A 13,973-nucleotide genomic window follows, 5' to 3' on the forward strand; every position below is an offset into this window, starting at 1 on the left:
TGTTTGGTGTTGTGTCAAGAGGAGATGTGGGAGTTCGGTGAGAATTAGAAGAAAAGATGATAGAGAGAGAGCTGGTTGTGGGGCACATCTCATTGTGCACATCTCAAGTATTCTTATGCTAATCCTTTCCTGAGATGAGGCAAAAAGCAGCCATGCAAACAATGGCAGCGGAGCCAGAAAGTCTGCCCTGCAGTCTAGCAGGCCTTGAAAGGCATGTGGGGCATAGTGCCGACACTGAGGGAAGGGATCCTCCAGTACTGAGAGCCCTGCTGAAAGGAGGGGCCACTGGAGGGACCAAAGACCCAGGCCAAAGCAGCCCAAGCGAGCGGGGGCGAAGGGTAGACAAACATCAGACCCCTATGGTCGTCATGCAGGCTGTAGTTAGTAAAAAGTTGTAGTTGTGACAAGAAAGGCAAGGTGAGATGTATTTTACAGATATATTTCATAATATTATCACACATTGGCTTTTTATTCTAGTTGGAACTCCCACCCAAACCTTCTGTATGTTGTGGTGAACTGTCATTTATGTTGGGTTTTTGACCTGAGGGGAAACGTTGAGTTCTGCACATTAGGAAGGTCAGATAATACTCACTCCTCCTCAAGGATTGAGAGAGATTCACGGTCAAGCATAAAGCCTAAAGTATACTTCAGCTGACTGCATTCTGTGCAGTGCGCACTGTCTGATATGAAGACATGGTTATGCGCAAGATTCACTGGAATGCTGAAAATGAAGTACATGCCTTAAGGTTGACTCCAAAGATGCACTATAGTCATACATCACAATACAATAAACCTATTCATTCGGCCTCCTTCCGTAAATTTATGGAGCCATCAAAGCCTTTCAGAGAGCAAAGCTCCAGGAGTCTCTGATAAAACACTGAACCACAGTGTGCCTTATATATTGCTTTTTAAGATCTGGGATACTTTTGAAGCAGATAGTGATAGATGTCCTTTCAAGGCACATGACTGCTTTTATATGAAAGTCCCCAAGATTTAGCAGTAGATTTAATCTGTCTAATGTTAGAAGCATAGTACGCTGTTTTCAGGAGTGTCATTCTCTCCACACTTCTTTTTTTGGTGTGCGATCCAACTTTTGTCTTCAAGACATGACTCAACTTGCTTAGCCATTCATGTATAAGAAACTTTCAGAATGTGAGTGAATAATTGCTTTCATTTCCTTGGTGTTTAGGATGTTCTTATGAAAGGGGTCATATGATGCTGTTAAAAACAACATAATTTGGTTTATTTGGTGTAATAAAATATTTATGCAGTTTAAGGTTCAAAAAACACATTATTTTGCACATAGTGTACATTGTTTCTCCTCTATGCCCCGCCTTCTGAAACACGTTGATTTTTACAAGGCTCATTGGTCTGAAAAGCGAGGTGTGCTCTGATTGGCCAGCTATCCAGTGCATTGTGATTGGCCGAATACCTCAAGCGTGTGATGGAATTGTTGCGGCCCTTAACATATTGTGACACCCTGTCCGGCCGGAGCGATGAGACATAAACATAAAACCCATTATAAACGTTATATAAACATGATTTCTAGCCGTGTCCTCTTTTGGAAGGCCAAACGAAGTAATTTCGCTTTCTCAACTAAACAGAGTCACACACCCGCGGCCTTGAGTGAGTGGAGTCCGGAGGCCTAGAGTGAGCAAAGACCAGCTTGAGAATGACACGGCCTGCAGTTTCTATGAAGGAGCGTCCTTTGGGATTGCTGCAACCACATGTGACGACCCCACGCTGGACTCCACTTCGTCCATGGTGAAAGCCGATCCGGCGACCAACAGAGCAGTTGATGTATTTCCTCAGCAACCAGCACGGATCAGATCCAAGCATGATGAAATGGATATTGTCCTCTTTTGGAAGGCCTAACAGAGTAGTTTCACTTTCACAGTGAAACACACAGCGACTATACGACATGGCAGTGACGGCAACAACAATACTACAACGAGAATAAAAGGTACTCCTCCGTTTTTTGCGTGAACATTTGGGCAGCGGTATGCAAATCTTCCCACATAGTGACGTAGAGATGTGGGGGTGTGTTAGAACGAGCCATTTTAGTAAACACAAATTAAACTCAAGACAAGGAAAAATATAAGCCAATGAACTAATAAAAGGTTAAGTACCAAAATAAGAAATTACCAATTTAACCAACTCAGAATAAATCAAACAAAACCAAAAATCAAGACTAGAAAAACTAAATATTACAAATAAAAGCAAAAGGCAAGAACAAACAAATTACTAAAACAAGGAGCAAGACAAGAACATGAAACTAGAAGGACTAGACAAAACAAGGGCATAAGACCAACTAGACAGGGAGACACGGACCCATATTCAGCCACAGAAAAGACAGAGGGTGTGAGAATGACCACAGACCAGCGAACACAAAAGGGTAAGGTGCACTATAAATAGGGAGGAAAATACATGAGGGACAGGTGAGAACAATTGGACCAACTAGGCTAACGAGAGGGTGTGGTAAGAGGAAACAAGGGGGGCGGGGGGCTAGAGGAGCACATGTCTGAAAAAATAACTAACAAGGCCATGTGCTGACACTAGACACAAGAATCAAAAACTTAAAGCAAAGTGACCGTACCCAGTATCTTGGATATCTTCTTTAGAGCAGCATATCCCAGTCTTAACTTGTGTGCTTACAGAACCATTTGTATGTTTATATCAAAGGCTACATCACTCATTGTTGACCCCTGTAGACGCGAGGATGAGAACACACTTTTTCTGTAGCCATTTTCTAGCGATTTACATTTTTTTGCACTCCATCAACAGAACAAAAGCCTTGATTTTGGGGATCTATATTAATTTGTAGGTCATTTCGACATACAGTTGGACAAATCAAGTCTTTAATCAACTCGTTCAAATGCGACACATACGTTATAAGCCACTGCTGTGTAACTTGGCTGTGATCCACAGGGATATTCCTATCATCATTCATTGCATGTATCTTATGCTTCGATGCACTATTAGTGTTTATTTAGTCGTTCTCGCAAACTAATGCTTTTTTGCAAGCGCCATCCTTAATCTTGCTAGCTGCTTACATCTTTTTTTTTTATTTTGATGCGTTGATGAATTTTCCCCATCTTCACAGCACTGATGACCAAATATAGACAGGCTATCATTAAGCTGAACAGAACGATCTTTCCGGTGGTATCAAACACTTGCTGTTTGCAAGTGCGACCAAAGAGATATACAGTACAGACCAAAAGTTTGGACTCACCTTCTCATTCAAAGAGTTTTCTTTATTTTCATGACTATGAAAATTGTAGAGTCACACTGAAGGCATCAAAACTATGAATTAACACATGTGGAATTATATACATAACAAAAAAGTGTGAAACAACTGTAAATATGTCATATTGTAGGTTCTTCAAAGTAGCTACCTTTTGCTTTGATTACTGCTTTGCACAATCTTGGCATTCTCTTGATGAGCTTCAAGAGGTAGTCACCTGAAATGGTTTTCACTTTACAGTTGTGCCCTGTCAGGTTTAATAAGTGTGATTTCTTGCCTTATAAATGGGGTTGGGACCATTCAGTTGTGTTGTGCAGAAGTCAGGTGGATACACAGCTGATAGAAATAGTACAGGAAAACGGGTGGCCATCATTACTTTAAGAAATTAAGGTCAGTCAGTCTGAAAAATTGGGAAAACTTTGAAAGTGTCCCCAAGTGCAGTCACAAAAACCATCAAGCGCTACAAAGAAACTGGTTCACATGCGGACTGCCCCAGGAAAGAAAGACCAAGAGTCACCTCTGCTGCGGAGGATAAGTTCATCCGAGTCACCAGCCTCAGAAATCGCAGGTTAACAGCAGCTCAGATTAGAGACCAGGTCAATGGCACACGGAGTTCTAGCAGCAGACACATCTCTAGAACAACTGTTAAGAGGAGACTGTGTGAATTTGGCCTTCATGGTAGAATATCTGCTAGGAAACCACTGCTAAAAAAAAAAGGCAACAAGCAGAAGAGACTTGTTTGGGCTAAAGAACACAAGGAATGGACATTAGACCAGTGGAAATCTGTGCTTTGGTCTGATGAGTCCAAATTTGAGATCCAACCACTGTGTCTTTGTGCGACACAGAAAAGGTGAACGGAAGTACACTACATGCCTGGTTCCCACCGTGAAGCATGGAGGAGGAGGTGTGATGGTGTGGGGGTGCTTTGCTGGTGACACTGTTGGGGATTTATTCAAAATTGAAGGCATACTGAACCAGCATGGCTACCACAGCATCTTGCAACAGCATCCTATTCCATCCGGTTTGCGTTTAGTTGGACCATTTATTTTTCAACAGGACAATGACCCCCTACACACCTCCAGTCTGTGTAAGGGCTATTTGACCAAGAAGGAGAGTGATGAGATGACCTGGCCTCCACAGTCACCAGACCTGAACCCAATCGAGATGGTTTGGGGTGAGCTGGACCGCAGACTGAAGGCAAAAGGGCCAACAAGTGCTAAGCATAACTCCTTCAAGACTGTTGGAAGACCATTTCAGGTGACTACCTCTTGAAGCTCTTGAAGCTCATCAAGAGAATGCCAAGAGTGTGCAAAGCAGTAATCAAAGCAAAAGGTGGCTACTTTGAAAAACCTAGAATATGACATATTTTCAGTTGTTTCACACTTTTTTTTTGTTATGTATATGATTCCACATGTGTTAATTCATGGTTTTGATGCCTTCAGCGTGAAACTACAATTTTCATAGTCATGAAAATAAAGAAAACTCTTTGAATGAGAAGGTGTGACCAAACTTTTGGTCTGTACTGTATCTGATTGAAAAATGCTAATTTCAGACTAAACTAAGGAAAACTGACAGTGGTATGAGAACAAAATGCCTAAAAATAAACATTTTATTGTGAACTTTTGTCATTTTTATAGTATCCCTGTTAAAGAAGACATATATTATAGAAGCAAAAAATACCATAAAGTGAAAACCGACCAGTATGCACAAAAATGACTTTTTTTTGCTTGCCGTGTCTCGCCTTAATCTAGCTTCTTGTCTCTGTGTGTAGGTGCCTACACAGCTATTTGTACCCTCGCTTTACGGAGGCTAGCTTTGTTCCCTTGTTATCCTTTCTGGGATGTGTGAAAGTGGGGCACAGGTCGGGGCTCTTTGTCCCCTTTGGGCAAATCAGAAGTGATGTACACCAGCCCATTCAGCCACTAATTTGTCCCTCCCTCCTTCAGGACAGACTTTGCTCAGGGCCACTAATTGCAGCGAGATGCACAGGCCTAAAAGGGAACAGACACATTACGTTATTAATGCTGAAAGGGGCCAATGGGGTAATTGCGGAACATCCTTCATCAAATTATTTGGGCATGTTTCAGCATTCAAGAGTAGCGCCGTCCTGTCGGGTTGAGGGGTCAAGCCCAGAAAAAACAAGGGGGCAATGATGTTACCAAGAAGAATTACAGCACTGCCGGATCAAGTCTGTTTTTTTTTCTTGTAATATTGAGAGATTATTACAGTATAGATGATTTTTTTGGACTTTGTGTTTGTAGAAATTGTTTAAACTTGTCAGGAAGATACATTGAGACATGTATGATCTGCTCATCATGTTTTTGTTTTTATTGTTTGTTTCTTTTATTACTTTAGTGCCGTGGACCCCGTGAAAAGGGATCTCTGAGTCTTGTAGTGCCATCATCAACCACCAACTCTTCCTCTCATTCTCTGCATCTGCTTCAGCCATAATTTTAATTGCTCCACCTGTACATTAGTCTTCACTGGGATTTCAGGAGCATAAGCAGCTGTCATCACTCATCTCAGTACGGCGACGCTGTTTGACGATGGCACAGCTTTTGTATGCCACTGTGGTTTTGGCCGGAGTCTGCCTGCTTCTGAGGCTCTGCGCTGGAGGTAAGGGTTCTTTACTTCACACCTGTGTCCTTGCTTTCGTCGTATATTTACAGTAGCTTTATCTTATATTTATAGTCTTTACATAAACAGTTTAGTTTCAAGAATGCAAGTGAATGGGGTTTTTATCAAGTAAACATCAAATGCACACAGACTATTTTCATACTGAAAACTCAAACATTTAAAAATGTTTAACTGAAGAAATCAAGAAATATGTTATTACTGTTGTGTAGTAACATAACCGTAATCTAAATTATCATACAGAATGGCTCATTTAATTCCACAGATATAAATGTAACAATAAATAAGAATGTAGTGTTTTATTTTATGCTGTGAAGATCTGTGTTGAATTAGTAATCAAACACACAGCATCATAACAGACCAAATTAATAGAACACAAATCGCCTACTCCAGTGGTTCTCAAACTGAGGGATAGTGTGCAGTCAGCATTTTATTTTATAAACTAAGCCTCTGCAGGTTGATAAAGACTACACTGTAGCAGGGTTGTGCAGATAGACGGTAGTATCGTGTATTGACGATAGTCAGAGATATCGACATAAGCAGATTTCTCTGTCGATAAATAAAATGATATTAGGCTCATTTTCCTATTAATGTATTAGATTATAATAATAATAACTATTATTAAAATTTTTATTATGCTGCTTATTATAATTTGGCTATCAAACTGCCCAGCTATTTCCCTTCAGCACCGCATTTCACACAAACACACACACACACACACACACACACACCACGCCAGCTCAGGAGGATTAGAGCCTGTAGTCGCTGAAGTTTTCCGCTTTGACTTGGATAACCAAATCCATGAAATTAAAGAGATAGAAAACGAGTTGTTGGTGTCCCACATATTTAATGGCTGGTACATGACAACACGCTCTTTTCATACATGAGAGATTAACTCCTTCTTGGCTTACAAATAAAGTAAAGGCAAAATAATAACATCCATAGTGGTTCTCACGTAGTTCTTCTCTTAAAGACTGATCACTTAACTTATAACGCACACTATGTGGTGATGACATAAAAGGACTACGTGAGAACCACTATGGATGAGTTCGCTCTGCTGCCTTGTTATTATTTTCATGCAATACTCACTATAATGAGATGCTTGCAAACTACATAGTTTTTGCCATTACAAAGTCTCCATCCACAAACAGACATACGTTTGCAAATATAAGGTATTTCATTGCACTTTAACAAGCAGTGTTTGGAATAACGGCGTTTAAAAGAACGGCTTTAGGTAACGACATTATTTTTTCAGTAACGCGGTAATCTAACTAATTACTTTTCCCGTCGTTACAACACCGTTAACGTTACTGAATGTTAAATGCGGTGCGTTACTATGCATTGATTTAATAAACTATGCAATCCGAACGCACCCCTGGCTCACACAGCGAGTTAGCAGGTGGGTTAATGACGAGATAAGCGGTTGTGATTGGCTAAGGCAGAGTTATGTGTTTCATGGTAGCCAATCAGAGCCAGTGTTTTTACACGCATGCCGGCACATGCGGCTGCACCAGCGGCGCCAAACACACACACACACACACAAGCAACAGCTACACAGAGATTCGCAGCAGAGATGGCGAGTCAGGAGCAATCCGATGAAAAGTTGGCATTTTCAAGGTGAAGATATAAGCACTACTTCAAATTCATTGTGGTCAAAGGCAAGAACGTGCATGTAATGTGTACATGTGATGTGTGACACGCATCTACAAAGCTAGTGGCCAAAAACACTTTTCTTACAAAGATAATACTTGAAGTGCAGGATAAAACTCTTGCTGTCTGTTGACGTGCAATAAATATTGAAAGTTATGTACCTGTCTGCTCTACTCATTTCAATTGACTTGTGAAAACTGAAAAAAAAAGTACAAATTCTCTGACATGTAGCAACTTTTTTTTTTTTTTTTTTTACAGTAACGCAAATAATTACTTTCCCTGGTAACGAGTTACTTTTATTATAGAGTAATTCAGTTACTAACTCAGTTACTTTTTGGAACAAGTAGTGAGTAACTATAATTACTTTTTTTAAGTAACGTTCCCAATACTGTTAACAAGTAATCTGAATGGCCTGTTTATGTGCAATATTTTAAACGAGCCCTCACTTAATGAGTTTAATGCCACAGTTATGTTTGAATGAATCTCATTCTTGTTTCTGTGGTGTTGCGTCAGACTCGTCATGAGGTGCACTGTCTGGAGCACTGTATGTCTGATGCATCAGTTCAATTCAACTTTACTCCAAATATATAAACTTACCTGTTTTGAATACTTTATATTTAACGTATTCGTTTATGCCCAATATTAGTGTTAAACTGCTGGACTTTAAATGAAATCTCCTATTGATTTTCTATATTGACTCATTCTACAGAACATTTAGACCTAATTTCCATGGACAGATGCGGCAGATTTGTCACAGGACGCACGATATGGCAGTTGTGTTTGACAGTATTTTTATATTTTAAGTTAGTTTATCAGTATGTTTTAAAATATATATTTTTTTGATTATTGGTGATTCCATAGGCTCTCTCTCGCGCACCTGCGCTGTTTAAAACACCAGAACAAAGAGTCTCTCTCTTGCTCCACGTAGGCACGATAATATTGTGTATCGTTGTTCTCACGATTTGAAAAATGGCCATATCACCCAACACTACACTGTATAGTTGTCAAAAGACCCGGTACTTCGGTACCAACTCAGTACAAACATTTTTTAAATGTTACGGTACCAGGTTTTTTTAAAGTACCGGTGATACCGAGTTCTTGATGCACTAACTGAAAGGTGAGCAGATGCACTCTCTTCATAAAAGCACTAAGACACGATGACATTAAAAGGAGTAAACACACCAAACTAACAAAAAACTTTAAAAACAGACACCCAGATCAAATGAGTTCAAGCAGGTAAGTTTCATTGTGTTTCCCATACATTGATTTATTTGTGGTGGCCGCCACAGTATCAAAACTGACTGCCACAAATAGATTTTCCAAAAGGCTTTGACTTTGACTTTGGTATTGTTACAACACTACTACACTGTATAATTTTTCCGCTTATCTTGCCTGATAAGTAAATAATTGGGTGCAAAATATACATTTGACATTTTAATTACCTCAACGTGACACTTGTGGTTGTATCAATTACCGACCACTAGATTGAAGAATCAGAGTTGTATTGCAGGGAATAATGTAGAAATATAAATGAACGATGCATGGTTCTGCTCTATTGGTGTACACACACCAACCACAGATTTTATTATTCATGCAAGTAGATTACATAGTCAATGTAAAGATGCCAATAAAAGTGAATTCGTGCCAGGCGACGCGAATGACACAAAATTTGTGATGCGTTTGCCACGAACGCAAGATATTCGCCTCAATCATGTCTTCCGCGCAAGTTAAAAAATGTAAATTAGAGCAGAAAATTCTTCTGACATGCTCTCGTCCAAGCCAATCAGCTTATTGGCACATCTGGTTGAATCTAAAAATGGAGCAGAGAGCATTATTGTAGCTGTAGACTGGAGTAATGATGCTGAAAATACTTTAACTCTGAACTTCTGTGTAAAACAATACTTTGTGCTCTGGGTTAGAACACTCTCTGATATCTGAGGTGTTTTTACTCATGCCAGGGAGTTCAAAAGACATCTTTCCTTTCATGACTCACTTCTGAACCGTGAGTCTCTCTGAGGCCCCTCTCTAAAGGAAGCTGTTGGAGTGATTGTTGCCCCTCTCTCTTCCTTTTTTAGCACATTAACCATTTCCTCTATGGCACTTCACAGTTGCTAGTTGGTTTCAAACACAACAACACTTGGGCCTTTTTTTGATGTTAAAGTCCTTATTTACTAGATTTTAGATATTACAAGTGGCTTGCTTTCTGTTCCACACTGACTTAGAACTGGAATTAGAGTAGTTTTTTATCTTTTCATTATTGTTTTATGTATTTTTAAATTCACCTAAATTTTTGAATGAATGAATTAAGTGTTTATTTGTTTTTGTTAACTTGTTTAATGTTTTTGAAAGTTATGAATTAATCTTACTTAGGCCACACTTTTTTTTAAAGGCCTTTTTTTGACTGATAAATTAGTAGACAGAAAGACAAGAAGCCTTGTAACATGCCAAGTAGTCAGACTTTTTAAACAGCTCCGTTTTCTTTGAGAGTTCATATTATATCAAACATCAGTCTAATGTCCTTTTCAGTGTATTTTTGTACATGTGCAGCAGTAAAGTAAGAGATGATTGAAACCATAGACGCAGCATGAAGGCGAGGACATTTGGCTTATCAATGTGCAGTTGTTTCCCTCAGTGTTAGAGTTGTGTAACGGCTAGTCAAATACCTTTTATATAATTTTTTTTATCTTGCTCGTTAGATGCACCCTTGAGGTGTAATTTCAGGCAGGTGTCTGCACTTCTGAATCACAGGCATTTAATTTGGCGAGGTAAATTTTTTTAAATTGCCCCAGAAATGACACAGGCAATTTATTCCAGTATACTTGCTTAATTTAGTTATATTTAATTCCCAGTTCTCTTCCAGTACCATTTCAAGAAAACGTGTGTGAATATGAACATTAAATAATTTAAAGTGATATATAGTCAATGAAACAATTCCTTGCTGTGAAGGGAATCTGTGTAATTCAGCTATGCTGTAGACTGAAATCTATTTTTGATTTTTAGTAAAGTAACATTAAATGGTGTGTTTGATCCACTAAAGTAAATAAGATATGGAGTCTGTCCGCAACCATGAACGAAATCCCCCTGAGAGGCCGAGTGCATCATTTAGTTTGCAGTCTAGAATTGTCCTGATAGTCTGAGTCTATCAAAGGCAGCTGGCTTTATCGCCCCCATCAGCTCTGTTTTCTCAGGGTGTTTCTTCAGCAGTCTGGTTTTTGATGTGAGTGACTGTTGTGTTAATGTTTCTTGCTGTCTCACATTCTGTCTTAGACTCTAATAATACTGTTCAAGACCACCCTAGTTTCCTCTTTCCACACCATCCAAATTTTTTTTTAATGTACTTTTTTTTTACATTTTCACTGTATGTACATTGTAGACGATCCATTGAAATATGCATTGAACGTTGAGTAACAGAAATTGCTTTATCATGCCCAGCTCTCTATTTAATCACTCGGTCCTAATAGAATTAGTCCAAGAGGAGAGTCCAGTCTAATTGTAAGATTAGCAGCACATGCAGAGGCTGTATAAGATAGACAGTAATGGGATCTAAGAGATGGAATGCACCCGATAAAAACAGTGCTGTGTCGCCATGCTGCTCAATCTCACAAACTGCTGCCTTGTGAGTGATTAGATGTTTTACCAACAGGTCTGGACTGGAACATCTGCAGTGGAGTCATGCTGAACAGAAAGCTTCAGTAGTATGGCTTGATAAGAAGACTAAGATCAGTAGTGACATATCACAGAGGCCTTTATTGAACTTAAATTCAAATAAAAAGCTGAATAAATGATTGTGAGTGAGGGTTTGAAACAGAAAGGGGCATACAGGGGTGTACTTGGTAATTGTGCTGGATCTGAACAGAAGCAGGTTTACAGAGGATGAGTGAAGGATGGGAAATTATAAAAGTAGGAGATTATTGAAGATTGACACAATACCAAAATTGTATTAGCCGACTCAGCCAGAACAGGCTACTATATTGAGTATTCAATACAGATACTACAGAAAAACTGGCATCAAAGCTTTTTTATTTGAGTATATTTTTGGTTCTTGAGGACTGGTACTTTTTGCTTCCCTACTTCAGATATTTTATGAAGAGAAGAAAAAAAAAACTTTTTTTAAGCTATAATAGTCATATCTACACTACTGTTAGAAAGTTTGGGGTCTGTAAGAGTTTTATTTTTTGAAATAATTGTCTTCTGCCCTGCAGGCTGCATTCATTTGATGATTGAAGATTCATTGATGATTCAAATATGCTGATTTGCTGCTCCAGAAAGATTTATTATTAACATATAAGAAAAAAAAACTTGCACTGCCTAATATTTTTGTGAAAACCTTTATATTTTTTAGGATTATCTGATGAACGTCAAAGGAACGGTTTATAAACAAATTAAAAATGTTGAAATTATGTAAATGTCCTTACTGTCACTTTTGATCAATTTAAAGCATCCCTGCTAATTAAAAGTATACATTTATTTTTAAATAATGTTCCTGACCACAAACTTTTGAACCAAAGTTGTTTGAGGGTGTGCAACCACAGACATGGGTTTTATTAACACCTACTGGCTTTTTTGTTTGTTTTTGTTTCTGCCCACCTGGCCATTGATTGCCATTGATTGTAAGTGTCTTGTCACTTCCAGCAGGTCAGAATCCTGACCATGTGCTACAGGGCACTGGGGCCCGGGGCCGACACTACTGTGGCACCAGAAGATGCTGCTCGCTTCCTCAGCTTCCACTGTTCAGGGCACTGTCCTGATGACGCCAAGAACAACACCTGCAAGTCAGTGTCATAGTACACAGCTCATTTTAAGAGATTATTTTAAGTGTTTGTGCTTTATGCATTTAAATAAGTAGATCTTTACTTTAAAACATTACAGGACAAATGGGCAGTGCTTTGCCATCATTGAAGAAGATGAAAATGCAGACGTGATCTTAAGCTCAGGCTGTATGAAATATGAGGGCTCTCATTTTCAGTGCAAGGTAAGGAAAGTTGTTTCGTGTAAAGGTTTTATGCTTTATGTTTTGAAATTGTATTTGATGTAATACAATATCAGACTTTCTAAGTTTGACTTGTTTGATTATTGTCAGGATTCACAGTTTGCACAGGCACGTCGAACCATCGAATGCTGCCAATTTGACTTTTGTAATCGGGATCTAAAGCCAGAGTTACCACCTCGAGACACCGGTATGCTCCAGTACTAACTGCCTGCCTGGCAAATATTACACTATATAATATACAAAATAATCATAACCTAGCTAGCTTTGGAAATAATATAATGGTTTCCACAAAAATATTAAGCAGCACAGCTGTTTTGATCATTATTGTTATTAATAGCATTGATGATAATAAGAAATGTTTCTTGAGCACCAAATCAGTATATTAAAATGATTTCTGGAGGATCACATGACACTGATAACTGGAGTAGAAAATCTGACTAGGCCTGTTAATTGAGCCCTGGCTTATGTAATGCCGTAATGATGGACGTGTGTTTTCTCTTGATCTCTTTACAGAAGCACCAGGTCCTCACTGGCTGACCTTCCTCATTTCAGTGACTGTGTGCTTCTGCACCCTCTTCTGTGTCACTATCATCTGTTGTTACAGGTGAGATCGTCACCGCACTGAAGCAGCAAAACACTGAAGCTCTTACACACAATAGCCATTTGTGACGTGCCCATTTTTCCCACATCAGAGAACTGTAACTGTAATGCTTGATGTGTTTTTGCAAAGCACCTATCAAAACAAATGCCACCACATCATGGCCTGTTGTTACCAAAAGAGATGCACTTCTGTTATTCCAAGTAGGTGCAAGACTACCAATACCTTGTCTTGGATACACAACTATGGAAACGTTTGCCTTAAGAACAAATTAACCTTTAAGTGTCTGTTTACTTTACTTCCAGTCTCTCGTAAAACCAACATGGAAGTGACTTAAACTGCAATTCATTGACTGGCTGGAAAATTTATTTGTTTTTGACTGTCCTCAGGTATAAGTGGCAGACAGAGAGGCAGCACTACCACAGAGACCTGGAGCAGGACGAGCCCTTTATCCCAGCAGGAGAATCTCTGAAAGATCTCATCAACCAGTCTCAAACCTCAGGCAGTGGCTCTGGGCTCCCTCTGCTGGTGAGAAATCAGAAATGTAGACTGTGGGATCTTTGTAGGACTGCTGGAGCTCATTTTTCACTGTTTCTATTCACTTTTCACAGGTGCAGCGCACCATTGCGAAGCAGATCCAGACAGTGCGTCTTATTGGGAAAGGCAGGTATGGAGAGGTGTGGCTCGGACGGTGGAGGGGGGAGAAGGTAGCAGTGAAAGTGTTCTTCACTCGAGAGGAGGCCAGCTGGTTCAGAGAGACTGAGATCTACCAAACCGTGCTCATGAGACATGAGAACATACTAGGTACACTTCCTGTCTTTTAAGATGATCTGGTTCTTATGGAGTGTTTGTAATTG

General features: G+C 39.4%; 1 pseudogene; it reads left to right on the forward strand.

The window, feature by feature from the left end:
• Window positions 1-13,973, forward strand: part of LOC113112764 (bone morphogenetic protein receptor type-1A-like) — a 31,978-nt pseudogene that overhangs the window by 15,034 nt on the left and 2,971 nt on the right.

The sequence above is a fragment of the Carassius auratus genome, chromosome 13 (assembly GCF_003368295.1).
Source record: "Carassius auratus strain Wakin chromosome 13, ASM336829v1, whole genome shotgun sequence".
In the NCBI taxonomy this organism is placed as follows: domain Eukaryota; kingdom Metazoa; phylum Chordata; class Actinopteri; order Cypriniformes; family Cyprinidae; genus Carassius; species Carassius auratus.